General features: G+C 39.3%; 1 long non-coding RNA gene across 1 annotated transcript in view; it reads right to left on the bottom strand.

The window, feature by feature from the left end:
- Positions 1-7,070: 7,070 nt before the first annotated feature.
- Positions 7,071-16,704, bottom strand: part of LOC119864965 — a 309,308-nt gene continuing 299,674 nt past the window's right edge. Inside the window, exon 3 of the long non-coding RNA XR_005375606.1 lies at positions 7,071-7,395. This is a non-coding gene — a long non-coding RNA (uncharacterized LOC119864965). The remainder of the gene's footprint in view (positions 7,396-16,704) is intronic.

The following is a 16,704-nucleotide window of genomic DNA, read 5'->3' as shown; positions in this document are numbered from 1 at the left end:
TACTCTGCTTTTTCTTTTTTGCATAGTTGCATTCCTTAAAAGAAGGAAACATGCCTTGGGGGAGATTATGAAATATAGATCATTTTTCCCCTTCAACTCAAAGACTTGCTCCATATTGAGCAAATGTTTATTTAGGCAGTTGCTGAGGGGGAAAAAAAGATTACCATGAGTACAGTAGAACTCATTTAGACTAATATCTGTAAAAGGGGCTGATCTGCTATGTGAACAGATGTTTCATGAGCTGAATGAAATTAGTGTGACGATGGAATCATAATGAAGCTCTGGATATAGGAATAAACCGGGTAAAAGAATTCTGTATCCTCTTAAAAGAACTGTCTGTGCTGGAAAGGACCCTGTCAAGATCTAGAACACAAGGCCCGCTCAACGTATGCCAGAATGGACTCACCAAAACCAAGGATAGACAAGTATGAATTTGGAGGCAACACTAGGCTGGCAAGAGAGTTTTAATAGATGAAGTTTGTCAGATATTAATTATATTAATTATTAATAATTTAATGAATATTAGTTATTAATTGCAGACCACCTGCCAGGTTTCCTGCAAGATGGATGACAGACATCACCATCTTGAATCTACAGGATACTTGCACATTTAGGTATTCTTATTCTACAGATGAGAAAGCTGGGGTTCAATGAGGTTAAATTGCACAGGGTTATAGAGCTAGTAGGAAGCTCTAGAGGAGCTATAGCTTGTAGACAAGCTCTAGAGAAGCTCTAGAGGAGCTATAGCTCCTAGACAGGGAGCCAATTGTATATGGCTACTAAAACAAACTGCATGCACTACAACTATCTTTGTCTGCCTCAAGTGAAAAGGGATTTGTTGAACATATAAACACAGTTCCAAGCAGGAAGACAAGGGGATGGAAGGGGTATCCTGTGTCTCCCAGGACACAACCTATATCTCACCCCCACAACCCAATAGACTTCAACACTCTGGAGGAAAGAATACTTAACTGTTAGAAATGGTCTAGAAATGTCTCAGCACATGAGACAAGTCTTGTCCATTATGAAACACTAGTCACAGTCCTATTGGTTTCTCGGCAGTATAAACATTGCCAATTTCCTCTTATGGTCATAAATAATGACACGGTGTTCTACTTCGGTGATTGTTTCCTCTTTGCCTTTCCTCTGCCAAGTGTGGAAATTCTTAGAGCAGAGCGCTTGCCTTTCTTACCCTCTCCTTTAATAGTCTGTCTTAAACCTAAAGAAACTGAAGCTCAGTGCAGTTAATTAACTTGCCTGAGGTTGCTCAGCTACTTAAAACTCAGGATTTGAATCCATGGACAATTTTAAATTTTATTCCCTTTCCATCAGTCAGTATGGTGTGTTGGGTCAGACCATGAGGTGGGTTGAGATAGGCTGTAGATAATGATGAGCACCAAATATAGTGTTTGATCCATCTCCTAGACAGGATGGAAACTCCCTTTGGTTTTAAGGCAGGAAATGGTCAGGTCTTTCTCTTAGTAAAGCAGTTTGGGATACCATATGGCAGGTGGGCTGAAGGCAGAGATATCAGAAGTTACACGGCTGCAGTAGCTGCCTCCATGAGTAGAGATGCAGATCAGAGCTTGGGAAGCAGCCAGAAAAAAAGTCATAGAGCAAAAGACATTGAATAGCTGCACATTAGCTGCAATGAGATTAGCAGATGAAGACATGATGCCGCTGCAGTGAGAAGTAGAAATACAGCATGTAAAGCACCCAATGCAATGCCTGCCAAATGGTGCTGTTGTTAAAATGTGTTATGCGCTCCACTAGTCCTCAGTCTTTTGTTTCTTTATTTTCCTCTTCTCTCAATCTCATTCCACACCACCTCTTAGAATCACTAAATCAAAGAGTTATCAGAGTTAACAGAAAACTCACAGGTCGCAGAGCCTGCCCTCCCTTCCTCTGCAACACCTTTACCACTGAGAGAAAAACTGAGGTTCCTCATGGTGGTGAGTTGGGGTTGCCTTGTGCTAGACTCCGAGACTGCCTCAGTTGAGGATCCTGACCAAGTGGTATCCTGGATTCCCAACCACCACTCTGGACTGAATGCTACTTCCTCTGGATCCTGGCACCTTGTTGTTTGTTCCCTTAACTTAGTATTTTCTTTGCTTTTTTGATTCCCTTTGTGATTCCACTTCGCTCTGACCTCTCCAAGGAAAGTCCATCAAAAAGAATTCCCAAAACTACTGCATTTATCTTTCATATCATGCTTGATATATGTTTTTTTTGCTTTTATTATTTTAAAAATATCTATCTTTCCTGTTATACTATAAAATTTTAGAGAGCAGGGCAAAATAGCTACCTTTTCATCATCTATTGCTAGTGGCTAATGCAATACCTAGCACACACTGGCAGTTAATAAATATCTGATGAATTAATGCATTAATCTCTTGATTCTGTGTGAGAACGGTGACTAGCATATAGGTGTTCAACATATATTTGCTTCATGTATATATACTGATTATTTATGTAATTTTAAAATTTTGGATCTCAACACCAAAGGCTTGAACATAGCCCAAAGTATATTAATCCTAAATGGAGGACATGGTTTTCTGAGAAAAAGAAACACAGTTATTTAATAATGGTCTCAAGTCTAATAGTTAATGTTCAAGCATGACTTGTTTACCATCTGAAATGTTTTTCTCTTTAAGAAATACGTGATGCAACACAAGTCACATTAGCTCACTTAAATGTATGATGGAAATGACTTTGTAATTTGAAATAATAAAAATTTACTTTATTTGATTTATGGTTTTCTGAGGCTTGGATATAATTAGTTATTTTCTCATGTATATTCACATCATTTACACATGTGCAAATGTATAGATGTAAAGAAAAAAATATACAAGAAACCTACAGAAATATATATTTTTCAGTGCTGTTGCTCTTACTATTATCATTACTTTATCATCTCCCATCTTACCTCTCCTCCCTTGGATGGGGTGGGATATGTTTTAAGGTAAAGATTCAGCATGTCTTTTCTTATAATACATAATGCCTAGTTTTCTTTTTCAGAATAATAAAAAGGAAAGAGTTTGGAAGACCTGAGTTTGAGATAAGCAGACCTTTTATTTTTGTTTAATCTGTTAACACATACGCACCCACAAATAATAATACCTATCTAGCCAGGTAAGACCAGCAACAGAATTTGCAGGGCTCAGTACAAAGTGAAAGGCAGAGGGGTTCTGTTAGAAAAGTATGAAAAATTTATGATGGTGACAACAGAAGATGGTCCTTCTAAGTGTGGGCCCTGTGTGATTATTCAGGTCCCATGGTCTATGAAATGGCTTTGCAGCCACTTCTGAGGCTCGATGAGGATTATGTAATGTGCTTCCCACAATTTCTGACTCATCATAGATATTTAACAAATTTTAGCTCCTCTGTATCAGTTTTCAAGTTGCTCCGCCAAAGCCCCCAGCTGTATTGCACTCAATTGTTCGTGTCAGAAATGAATTCTCTATACCGTGGGAAGAGAGGTTTCAAATGTTATCCATTTAGCACCTTCTTTTGGGACAAAATAGAAAAAAAAATCGAGAGAGAAACAAGCACAAAAGCATCCAAGGCTGGAAGAACCAAGATGTGTCCCAAATGGCAGGTTGTCCCATGTGGCCCTGTCCCCATTTGAAAGCTTACATTTTGAAACCATGTGCTCCCTGGAATTCCAGATGGCCAAATTAAGGAACCAAACCATCAGACAGAAGGTTCTGGTTCTCCACTATGATCATCTTAGGCACTTCAGTGTGTGTGTGTGGGGGGGGGAGTGTGGAATAGCATGTTTCCTAATGCAAGTAAAAGAAAAATCCAGAATGGATTTGTCCCAGATGGCCATAGAAATGGGCTTCTCTGGCTTTTATGGCTCCTTTCCTCACCTTCAGATGTGGTGGTGACATTATAGGAGATGCTCGGTTTGTGGAAGGCTATTATCACGAAGTTCTACAAAACCTTTTCCTTGTGGAATGTATATGACATCTGGAATTAAAGAGGTATTCTCTTTTAATCACTGTTCAATCTTCCGCAGGGATAAATGAGTGCACTGGTAGCTTCCAGCTGCCCAAACTGATTTAGTTAAATAATGTAATCTATTTGTACACAAATGCGGAATAAATGTCACTGAAGTTCCTTAGCGTGCAGTTATAATGAGTTATCCCTTTCTCGAGGTGATTAGGAATGTTTAGTTTATTTCAAATACATATCAAGCCTCATGATTGCCAATGAGCCAGAGACAACCTAAATTAGCCTCCCACAGCTGCTGACCTCTGTAGCTACTGCAAAACCATTCCTTTGGGGGATCAAAGCCTCCTCTAATGATAAGTTTGGAGCTGATTTTTTCCTCACTCCTTTTAAAGTGTAATGTTCCTATTCAGCCTCCACAGACCCAGGTCTTCTCAGACCTGATCAGGAAATATAATCAGAATTTTCAGATGAACAGGAATTTAGAATTCATCTCAGTTAAATTTTTTTTTTTTTTTGAAATGGGGAATCTAAGGTCCAGAGAAGTTAGTGCTTTGTTGAAGCCCACACAGTGATTTGGTGTTACACTTTAAACTAAAATACTGGATTTCTAATATCCAGGTCATTGGTTTTTCTCACACACATCCATAGCTTTCAAACACTTAAGATAAAAAATTATGGGGCAAGGTAGGCAATATGCTATGAGGGGAACTTGGCCTCTCTAGGTAGGATGTCCATGGGGTACCTGGGTGGCTCAGTCAGTTGAGCATCCAACTCTTGATTTCGGCTCAGGTCATGATCTCAGGGTCATGAGATCCAGCCCCTAGTGGGCTCTGCACTCAGCAGGGAGTCTCTTTCTCCCTCTCCCTCTGCCCCTGCTCCCACTGATGCTCTTTCTCTCTCTTAAGTTAATAAACAAACAAATAAATTATATATATATATATAAAGGTAGGGTGTCCAGCTGCCAACTGGCACCAGGCAAAATGTCCTCTGTATGACCTTGAGCAAGTTACTTCACAAGTGGGAGTTCAGTTTCCTTATAAGAAAAATGAAAAATTGACCTTCTTTCTAGGGTTTGTCTACTCTAGCATGGACATTTTACTAGCATTTACTTCTTTGAATATTTGCAACGCCTTTAGCTGATAGCTTCATTTCCTGTTCTCAAATACATCTTCCCACAGATTCTTACTGGTTTGCTAAATTGTCAAATTAAAAAAAAATTAAAAAGATGAAACTAAATGAAGAATGATTTCACATATCGTCTTCTCTAAAGAGATGAAATATTCAAGAAGGAAGACACAGCAGAAGCTATCAAGTCAACAAAATGAGATTGTGCCTTATGCCGATGAATACGATGAATATCCATCTTCTTGTCTTGGTCAGATAACTGTGGAAGAGGTAGTTCTATCACCTTGTGCAAAACTGATGCCTCTGTGGCTACTCTTAGCTTTCAGGAGAAAAAGTAATCATTGTGTGCTATTTGAATGTCTTCATAAATATAATTTATGGCTTGGATACTGATCAGTCCTGCACGGTCTTAGAAGATCAATAGTGCCATGTTCATTAGTCCTGAATTGAATAGCTCTCACGCTTTGGCCAGAAGATGGTAACTGTTTTTAATGATTTTTTGCCAGTTGGCATCAAAAGTGGATTCTATGTCACCGGTAATTTCCTTAGGTGTCTAGGGGCTTTTCATTCCCTCATCCAACCATGAAGGTCAGAGAGTTGCTTTCTGCAAAGATGACTGTAGCTGTATTCTTGGACTCTTAGGATAAAGAATATAACTATCTAGCAGCTGCTGGGTAATAGCTGCTTTTATTCAAGCTCTGTGGTGGTGGGGTCATCATACATTTTCCTCATCACAGCCTGATGGGGAGGCATCATGTCATTTCTGAAAGAAAAGAGATAGAGACTTGGGATCTAATTCCAAAAGTCGTATTTGCTAACTGGTTTTGAGTCTGGGGAAGTTATTCAATGTGGAAGATTGTTATTTTGCTGGTCCCTAATAAACCATGCCTCTTGGCATATATGCTTTTGTATAGTCTCCTTGAACTTGGGAAGCCTTATAGAGAAGATATTTTAACAAATGATTGCTTTAATCATAATTTACTTTAACCAATACAACGCAGGGAAACTGACACTCGGTCACTTGTTGAACTAGATCTTCAGAAGGCTTGACAACTTCCACCTTTGCATTCTGAAAATACAGAGTTGCCAAGTAAGTAACTTGGCTGCTCTAGGACTGCCATACTGGGCTTCTGTGAGAAAGCCCAAGCAACCATTTGGTCACATTGCTTCATAGCTCACTGTACCAGGGTGCTCCACATGGAAGAGAATTAGGCTGTGGTTGATATTTCACTAGCTGTTAGTACAGAACCCAGCCATGTGGCTGAAGCCTCTTTGAACTTTGAACTTACACAGTACCCTGTCTGACCACAATATGAAGTAGGCAAATGCTGCCTGAACCGGCTGAATGTAAAAAGTAATAAATTATGTTATTTTAAGCCACATGTTTAGAGTGCATTTTTTATAAGGCACTAAAGAAACAGCCAGCTGCTAGATTTTCTCTGAACCCCAATTTTCTGGTCTAGAAGATGATATGTTGGATTAGAGAACCTATAAACCACACTAAATATTTATCAGTCAAGGCCTTGCTCAGTCTTATCTCAATCAATATTTCCACCTTTTTCTTCTCTGATTGACCCCAGAAATGACACTTGAGTCTTTTTGGCCATTTAGAATTCTCTGACATTTGGCCACTTGCAATTCTTTCATCTGAAAGAATGAACTGCTTGCAAGACCTCACATACTTCATCATTTTCACAACTTTGTTCTTCCCTTTCTCTTCTTGTTTCTCTTCTGTGACTACCTTTCCCTGTCAGGTAAAATGCCACTTCCTCTGTGAAGTCATTCCCACTGACCCCTGTCCACCTACCACCTACACCCTCTGCCAAGGAACTACTGATGGGCTCCTAGAAGTATTATATTAAGATAGACTTCTTACCAAAAACAATAACTGGAAAGAAACCGCAAATTCCCTCAAGGGCTAAAAACAAAACAAAACAAAACACACTTCTTGGTCATCAGTGATCTTTTTTATTTCATTTAGAGTTTTTAAAAAATCAGATAATGTGACATATTGCACATACATACAATCAAGCATTTATTTAATGATCAGTGTGCACCAGGTGTCACAGTAAATATTTTACTTAGAATATTTCTTTGAATCTTTATAACCTCCCATATTAGACAATTACTACTTATATGTCCATCTTACAGATAGGGAAACTGAGTCTCAGATGGTCTTCACAAATTGTCAAACTGATGAGGATGTGGTCAGGATTTGAACCCATGTTGCCAGGTTCCAGAAACAAAGCTTTTTCACTGTTGCTCAGAGTCCTTCTCTCTTTAATTTTGTGTCCCCATATGAGTTCAGAGAACCTAGCACAGAGCAAGTAGTCAATAAATATTTGTTGAATATACAAATGAGCATATGAGGGAATGTAAAATTCACTTCAAATACATAAATAGTATTTCAAATGACAATTTACATAAGGCAAAAATAGCATACACTTCACAAAACCACTGGTCAAACCAAAGTATAGCTGCACAGAACTTCTCCCTATCACCTCTATTCACAGCACTGTCAACTATCAGAGGTGCCACACTTCCACTAGAGCACAGCACCTTGCTTGTTTTTTAATTTCTGAGAACAGGCTCCTGAGGCATAATACGGCAATTCTTCTTTGGCTTGGCTAGGTGTTCAGTGGTCTCTGATGGGAATAAATGGGTTTACAGCATTCTCAATGTGTCACTACACATCCTTACAGTCTATTTACCAAGAATCTCATTGCAAATATGTGAATAAAGAAGCACAAGAGGGAATAAATTCACGCTGACCTAGGGACTGTGTGCTAGACATGGAACTAAATGGTACCAGGTATTTTATCCTATTTAGTATCCTATCCTAGGATCAGATATTATCCTATTTAATATCCTATCCTAGGATCAGATATTATATAGAAGGAAAAAATACCCCGAATATCTCAATCAAACTTGAGAAAGAACAAAGGTAGAGGCACCACACTTTCTGATTTCCAATTATATTGTAGAGTTATAATAATCAAAATACCATGGGATTGGCATAAATACAGACACATAGGTCATTGGAACACAATAGAGAGCCCAGAAACAAATCCACACATTTACAGTCAATTAATTTAAGACTAGGGAGCCAAGACTATACAATGGGGAAATAATGGTCCCTTCAATAAATGGTGATGGGAAAACTGACAGCCACAGGTGAAAGAAACTGGACTACTATCTTACACCATACACAAAAATCAATCAACAAAATGAAAAGACAACGGACTGAATGGAAGAAAACATATGCAAATCATATATCTGATAACAGATTAATATCCAAAATATGTATAAAAAAACTTACAACTCAATAGCAAAAACAAAAACAAAACAAAAAAACATACACACACAAAACCACAACAATCTGATTAAAAAATGGACAGGTAACCGAACAGACAGTTTTCTGAAGAAGACATAAAGATGGCCAACAAGTACATGAAAAGATGTTCAACATTACTAATCTTTGGGGAAATGTAAATCAAAATTACCATGAGATATCACCTCATATCTGTCAGAATGGCTAACATCAAAAAGACAAGAAATAACAAGTGTTTGTGAGGATGTGGAGAAAGGGAATGCTTGAGTCCTGTTGGCAGAAATGTAAATTTGTGCACCCATTGGAGGAAATAGTATGGAGTTTCTTAAAAAAAAAATTAAAAATGATCTAGCAGTTCAATTTCTGGGAAATTGAAATTTAATTATCCAAATTAAATTATCCAAAAGAAACAACACCAAATCAGAAATATGTCTGCATACCCAGGTTCACTGTGGCATTATTCATGATAGGTAAGCCATGGAAGCAAGTAAATGTCTATCAGTGAATGATGGGTACATAGATTACAAAAATGTAACATACATAGGCGCGCGCACACACACACAATGGGATATTCAACCATAGAAAAAGAAGAAAATCTTGCCATTTGTGACAATACAGATGAACTTTGAAGGAATTAGCTAAGTGAAAAAAGCCAGGGAAAGAAATATGGTATGATCTCACTTATATGTAGAATCCTAAAAAAACCAAAACCTTCCCCCAAACCCAAACTTATAGATACAGAGAATAGACTGGTGGTTGCCAGAGGCAGGGGGTAGGGAGTGGGCAAAATAAAGATGGTTATGAAATGAAAGTTCCAGTTATACAATTAGTCTTGGCTCAGTAATATATAGCATGGAGACTACAGTTAATACTTTATAATTTATTTGAAAGCTAAGAGAGTAGATCTTAAACGTTCTCATCACAAGAAAAATAATCTATTGATGTATTGATGGTGATGGATTTTAGCGTGACTTACAGTGATCATTTTGCAATATATACAAATATTTAATCAGTATGCTATATACCTGAAACTGATACAATGTATGTTAATTATATATCAACAATACAAAAATATATCCATCAAAAATATTGAATATAAGTTTCAAAATATGTAACCTCACTCCCAGGTCACACAGATGGTGAGAAGAGATAGAGGGTAATTCAAATGCAGATCTGTCTGACCCCAAACTGTTGCCTCTTTTATTCTATCATACTGCTTCTCATGGACCCTATTTTCAGGGAGTCCATATGATAGATGAGTAGGAAGATTATCAAATACACAAGATGCATGACAACTATACTTCCATTAAAAATAATAAAGAGGGTACCTGGGTGGCTTAGTCAGTTAAGCCTCAATTCTTAATTTTGGCTCAGGTCATGATTTCAGGGTTGTGAGATAGAGCTCCTTGTTCAGTGAAGAGTCTGCTTCTCTCTCTCCCCCCTTACTTGTGCTCACTCTCTAAAATAAACAAAATCAGAAAGAAAAAAAGAAAGAAAGAAGAAAAAGAAAGAAAAGAAAGAAAGAAAGAAAGAAAGAAAGAAAGAAAGAAAGAAAGAAAGAAAGAAAGAAAGAAAGAAAGAAAGAAAGAAAGAAGAAAGAAAGAAAGAAAGAAGGAAGGGAGGAAGGAAGGAAGGAAGGAAGGAAGGAAGGAAGGAAGGAAGGAAGGAAGGAGGAAGGAAGGAAAGGAAGGAAGGGACACCTGGATGACTCAGTTGGTTAAGCATCTGACTCTTGATTTCAGGTCTGGTCATTATCTCAGGGTTGTGAGACTGAGCCCGATGTTGGGCTTTGTGCCCAGAGGGGTGTCTGCTTGAGGTTCTCTCTCTCCCTCCCTCCGTCTAAAATAAACAAACGAATCTTTAAAATAAAGAAATAATGATAAATACACAAGATTCCTTATAATTAAGTGCTACCTGAGAGTTACAGTTGTTTACTACTGCAGGGATTTGGGGAGGAAGAAGTCCCTGTGCACAAGGGTAACCTCAGAAAGCTTCTTGGTTGAGGCGAAGATTGATATGGAATCAGAGAGAAATCAGGATGAGGGGGATAGATTGGTGGATGGAAGGCTGCAGAGCATGCATAGCTTAATTATTCTTCCCTTCATTCAACAAATTTATTGAAAGCTCACTATATGTAAAACACTGGCTAAGTGATATGCAAGACTCATAACAAGTAAGCCTAGATAGGCTGCCCTGCCTACCCATGCACGTGTTGCTCCTTTGGCCTACCGTATTCTAGGATTGACGACCTGCTGAATCCCTCACTACTCAAGATCCAGCCTAGGCATCTTCTCCTGTATGAGCCATTTATCTTAGGGTATGTCTGTGGGCCATTAATCCAGATTATCTGGATTTGAAACTTGGCTCTACTAGTCAGTAGATAGGTGAGTCTTAGACAAATGACTTCTCTGAGATCCGGACTCCATATTTATGGAATGAAGATACATACCATGTAATATTATGATGAGGATTAATTTAGTTAATATGCATAAAGAAATTGGCACAGTACCTGAAAGCTTTCTGGGTCAACAAATATCTAGAATCATGATGGTGACGATGATGCAGGAGGAAGAGGGGTAAAAGAAGACAGAAAAAGAAAGTGCTTCCCCCTGACAACTCCACACTCCCCAACATAGTGGACTACACCATTTTTGGATCACTACCATCCAAGGCACAGACAACTTACAGTGCTGCCCTCCTATCTCCCCCCACCCTCAGATCATGGGTTTCTTGAGGGCAAAAACAATTATGTACATAGCAGAATTCCTGCTGTTTGGCATCAGTTAGGCCATCAACAAATATAGAAAAGAATGTTGATGAATTCATGGAATTCCCATCAGTTTGCTGTTGTCTGTGGTGCCCAAAAGGAAACAAAGGAGACAAACAGCCTCTTTGAAGAAGATAGAATTTTTTAATATGCTGAAAAATCCTTCTGCTAGAGCAAAGTAAAATTGTCAGAGAAACAGGAGGGAAGAAAGGGAACTAGTATCTGTCGGTTACCTGGCATGGGCTAACCACTATGTTAGGTAGGCAAACATTAATTTTATTAACACTACATAGAGATTTCATTCACTAATGCTTATTATGCAGCTGATGATCATAAAAGATAATGATAATTACACTAAAATACAAGTGATTTATTAAATGTATCAATTGTCTGAATTATGCTAAGCAACTTGTTAGTTTTCTAGTTTTATTATATTTAATTCTTGATGTTGACAATTTTTGTGATAGGTATTATAATGTACGCTTTATAAAAGAGGAGAGATCACTGAGGTTAAATGACTTGACCACAAATAGCTGGGCAGAGGCAGAGCCAGTTCTAACCAAATCTTTTTATTTTATTTTATTTTATTTTATTTTATTTTATTTTATTTTATTTTATTTTATTTTATTTTATTTATTTATTATTTTATTATTTTATTTTATTTCATTTATTTTATTTTATTTTTTTAACCAAATTTTAAGTCGATGAAGTAGGAGCTATACCACTACTAGGCATCAGGACCAACTGGATTACATCACTAAAAATTGGGTTGAACACATTCCCAAAAAAGTCAGAAGTGACCAGTGTGTTGCTGAGCTGATTTCCTGTTTTGTCACCTTTAGGGTTATTGTAATTTCGTATAAAGGAGAAATAAGTGATAGGTGAGCACTGATAGAGATCTGTAAGAATAGCCATTGCTGAGGGGAGAACAAAGGCGTTCCTGGGTGGTGCTGTAAACATTAGGAGGCACAATGAACCTCCACGCCTCCAACTGTAGGCAGTAACTGACCAAAGGCTCTGGCTGCTATTCTTTCATATTCATGTCGGATTTGTGCCAAGTCTACACCTCCCACAGGCTTCTCCAGCTCAAAGACTGAGCACTGCAGGGATACTAAGATGGACCAGCTCCTGGGGGATGAGGTCTCCTCCAAACGGACTTTGGCTTGAGGGCTCCCCACTGGCTTTGCTGGACCTGACTCACATCACATGGAAGTCTAGGATGTTTTTCTCAGACTTTCTCTCCCTCCCTTGTTCACTTGGGGTCACACACTTGCCTTGCTATCTGTTTGGCTTACCAGCCCTCCCTGTTGACCAAATTATCTTCTTTCACACAGGCATCCCCCCTAATAGCATTCTTGCATATTCAATCTGGTTTTAGGGTATGCTTCTTAGAGGACCCAGATGAATGCAATGGAAAACAGCCATGTCTCAGCAAACTACCTAACAGACAAGTTGAATTCTGACAATAATCTTTATAGAAAATGAGAAAATAATTGTAAAGCTTTAAAAAAGCACTTGTGGGATGCCTGGGTAGCTCAGTGGTTGAGTGTCTGCCTTCAGCTTAGGGCATGATCCTGGAGTCCCAGGATTGAGGCCCACATTGGGCTCCCTGCGGGGAGCCTGCTTCTCCCTCAGCCTGTGTCTCTGCCTCTCTCTCTCTCTCTCATGAATAAATAAATAAAATCTTAAAAAATATATATATAAAAGCACTGGTATGAGGCATCAGCTTTCTTAAAATATTACATACAAAGAGATTTTAAAATGTATTAGGTGTTTTGCGTATGGGATCTTGTTTATTCCTGATCACAAACCTACAGTATAACATTATCATCTTCAATTATTGTCTAAATGAGGAATTTGAAGTTCCAAAAATTTACAGAGCATCCTTCAGGTTATACAACAATTTGGTGCTGAGCTTAGGCTCCAGTCTAGCTGGTGTGACTCTCAAAGTGTTCACAGGATGTGCTTTTCGAACACTAAAACCCAATATATTCAGCATTAGTTGTGGCTCATGTCACTTAATATCTTATTCGATTTTCTATTTATCATAAAATACAATGTGATCTAGATCCTGTTAAATGATTTCAGAGAATGGACACATGCATATACCCAGTAAAGGCCCAGAAGTAAGTGTTCAATAGTGGTTAGTTGAATTAAATTGAAAATTGATACACATGGAAGACTTATGACGTTTACCAAGAATCTAATAACCTAAGAGCTATGCAAATTTGAATGGATTTGTTTAGTCTTTCAACTTTAAAATATCATGTTTGTTTTTTAAAAGGAAAAATAGATACACACACCACAAGATGAATAAACATGAGATACTGGTAAATAGTGGAAGCTGAGAACAGAAGGCTTTATAAACCTACAGACCTAACATTTGTACAGCATGCTGCAGCTTGCTGGGTACTTTCACACTTAGCGCCACATATAATTTTTTTTTTTTATAATTTTGGCAACAACCCTCAGATGGAGGCATGACCGACCCTACTAGAGAGGGGATAAATGAGGTTCATAGAAGAAAATAAATATGCAAGGGTTCTAGTAGGAAGGGTTCCTGGCTAACAGTGAAGGAGATGAATATGTTTAGCTAGCACAGGTGAAGTTACTGGCCTAAAGGCCTACATGCAAGCATTTACCCATGCAGATTATCACAGGTGGGCCTTTAAAGAGTGCATTTCTGGGAACCCTGGGTGGCACAGCGGTTTAGCGCCTGCCTTTGGCCCAGGGCGCGATCCTGGAGACCCAGGATCGAATCCCACATCGGGCTCCTGGTGCATGGAGCCTGCTTCTCCCTCTGCCTGTGTCTCTGCCTCTCTCTCTCTCTCTGTGTGACTATCATAAATAAATAAAAAATTTTAAAACAAATTTAAAGAGTGCATTTCTATGTAGGGCACAGGAAAGCAGAATTTGTGGATGCACAGCTTTGAGAGCACTGGTTGACAACACTCTTTGAAGAAATATAGGGATGGGGCAATCATGGGTCACTCTCAAATGCCACTGTGGCCAAAGAAGATCAACAGTAGAGAGGGATGCAGACTGGATGAGGAAGAATGTGCCAAATGCCACGTGGTGACTAGCCAACAGGTGAATTTTTGAGCACACGTGACTCAGTTGAGTCCCCTTCAAATGAGGACTTTAAGACATAACTGGGCCAGCTTTTACAGTGGGATGGATTTCCTCTGGATACAGGTTTGGACAAGAGCCAGTACAATTTGGAGTTTTACTGTAATCTGAGTCTCCTTCCTTCCCCTTTCTATAGACTAAGAAAATTCAATTCCAGTTTCACAACTGTATTTGGTATTTTGGGGAGGCACCTTGGTTATAGAAGAAGAGCCCTAGACTACAAGTCAGACAGTAGCCTTCTACCACTAGCACTGCTGTTAACTAGTTATATGACCTTGAGCAAATTACTGCTGCTCTCTGATCCTCAAAAGACAGGGTTGGACTGGAACTAAAACGCCTTCAGGAGTGTGAAGGTCATGAACGTGTTTTATGTGACAATAGGAAGCAGTGGGGCCTTAGTGAACCAAAGAGTAGTAGGGAGCCTACCTACAGGGCTCAAATACAAAATTTTTAAAACTCAGTGCTGGGGGAAAAAAAAGTATGCAGTCCAACTTTGATCTGCAGGCCACCAATCTATAACTTCTAGACTGAATACGTGCTAGAGTTTACTTCACAGATGGAAATTAACAACACTGATTTCCTTGTAACAAAACTAGTAATTATTGAGCATTTATTATTTTATGGTGACTACAGTCTTCATGGTAGACAATTTTTCCCCTATTTTTTGCTCTTGCTCACTGAGATGCAACAGGGCAACTGTTCCACAGGCAGTGAACTCAGGGTAATAGAGATTATTCACAAGTAATAATGAGTTAGAGTATAGATTTCTGAGATTATAAGTAGACTTTTGCTAACAGCAGAACCAAAAAGACAAAAGAAACAAAAAAAATTATGAGCCTAGTGGGCTTAGAGTATAGCTTCTCTCTATGAACCACACAAAAAAAGGGTATCCTGTAGGTGGTAAGGGAAGACTGGAAGGCAGATGATAGGAACTTAGATGCTCTCAGAGACTGATGAACACAGTCATAGAAATTCCAGGTAAGCGGGGTTCCTGGGTGGTTCAGTCAGTTAAATGTCTGCCCTTGGCTCAGGTCATGATCTCAGGGTGCTGGAATTGACCCCTCAAGTCAGGCTCCCTGCTCAGTGGGGACTCTGCTTCTCCCTCTCCCTCTGCCCCTCCCCCCACACATTCTCTCACTTTCTCTCTCTCTCTCTCTCAAATAAATAAATGAAATCTTAAAAAAGAAAAATTCCAGATAAGCTTCCAGGATTATGGAAGTGGATGCTATTGCAATTGTCTTCCTGGTGTGTGCCCAGGAGAATGGATGAAAGTCTATGTCCCACACTGTACATGAGCAATAGACTAGCACAGGTTGAGGATGGGGTTTAGTCAGATGGGCTCGATGGCAGACTTAGAGTCCTGGGACCTTGGTGTGGTATAGGGAAAGCTAGTCCCAATTCACTAAACATCCAGTGGAGGAGAGCAGGATAAACAGAGAAAGCTAACATGCTAAGAGGACCCCTGATTGGACGATTACTGTTATCAGAAAGAGGAGGATACAAAATTGGAAGAGCTGCAACTAGAGGCCATGGTGAAGCCTAAGCAGAAGTAGGAGCTGCCAGCACTCCTGGCCCTGGTGTAGCATGAGGATCTTCTCATGGTAGCTCCCTTCACTGATCTCCCAGGGCCTTCTACTGATCTGAAAGAGAACTATACAGGAGGTAGATAAACACTGATTGAGCCCTAAAGGTCAGTTACTGGGCCAGCTGTTAATAGCAAAAGGTGAATATGTCATGATCCTGTGTTTAAGCCAGGGTGTAGCAAGAGACATGTGTGAAGAGAGAAAGGGGAGGAGTTCAGCAAGTACGTCAAAGAGGGAAAGGCATTCTAGGTAGAGGACAATGAACACTACTGAGCATGAAATCATGCTGCTCCTGACAGCTTGTGCTGCAAGTAGGTGGGTGATGGATCACTTGCATGTGATGAGCAGAGAAGACAAGATGGGTGAATCTGGGAGAGGCTTATGACTGAGGGAACCTAAGGAACAACAAGTGAAAATGCAAACACAAGTTCCCTGGAAGGGAACTTACCACCATGTTAGGAGGAATAAGGGAAATGAGGCTCTTTTCCTCTGGGACTAAATTATCCCATGAGAGCCATTTAAACTAGAATTATACCTGGAACATAGTAGGTGTTCAATAAATATTAATTAAGTGAATGAATTTCTGTTCAAAACAAGAAAAGGCTTTCTAATCCTGGAAAAAAAAAAGGGGGGGGGGGCTCAAAGACAGGTTCAGATACCAAGGCAGGTATTCAGTCCACCAGACTAATTGCTAAAGGCTAGGCTGGGGTTGGTTCACGCAACCTCTTTACTGCTCCTATGTGCTGAATTCCTTGAGCCTGGGGTTAGGAGGTGGCAGGAGGAAGTGGATGGGGTACGGGAGGGGCCTGGGA

The sequence above is a fragment of the Canis lupus genome, chromosome 21 (genome assembly GCF_011100685.1).
Source record: "Canis lupus familiaris isolate Mischka breed German Shepherd chromosome 21, alternate assembly UU_Cfam_GSD_1.0, whole genome shotgun sequence".
NCBI lineage: Eukaryota > Metazoa > Chordata > Mammalia > Carnivora > Canidae > Canis > Canis lupus.
The sequence above is the reverse complement of the archived record's forward strand: the minus strand, read 5'-3'. Positions and strand labels throughout refer to the sequence as shown.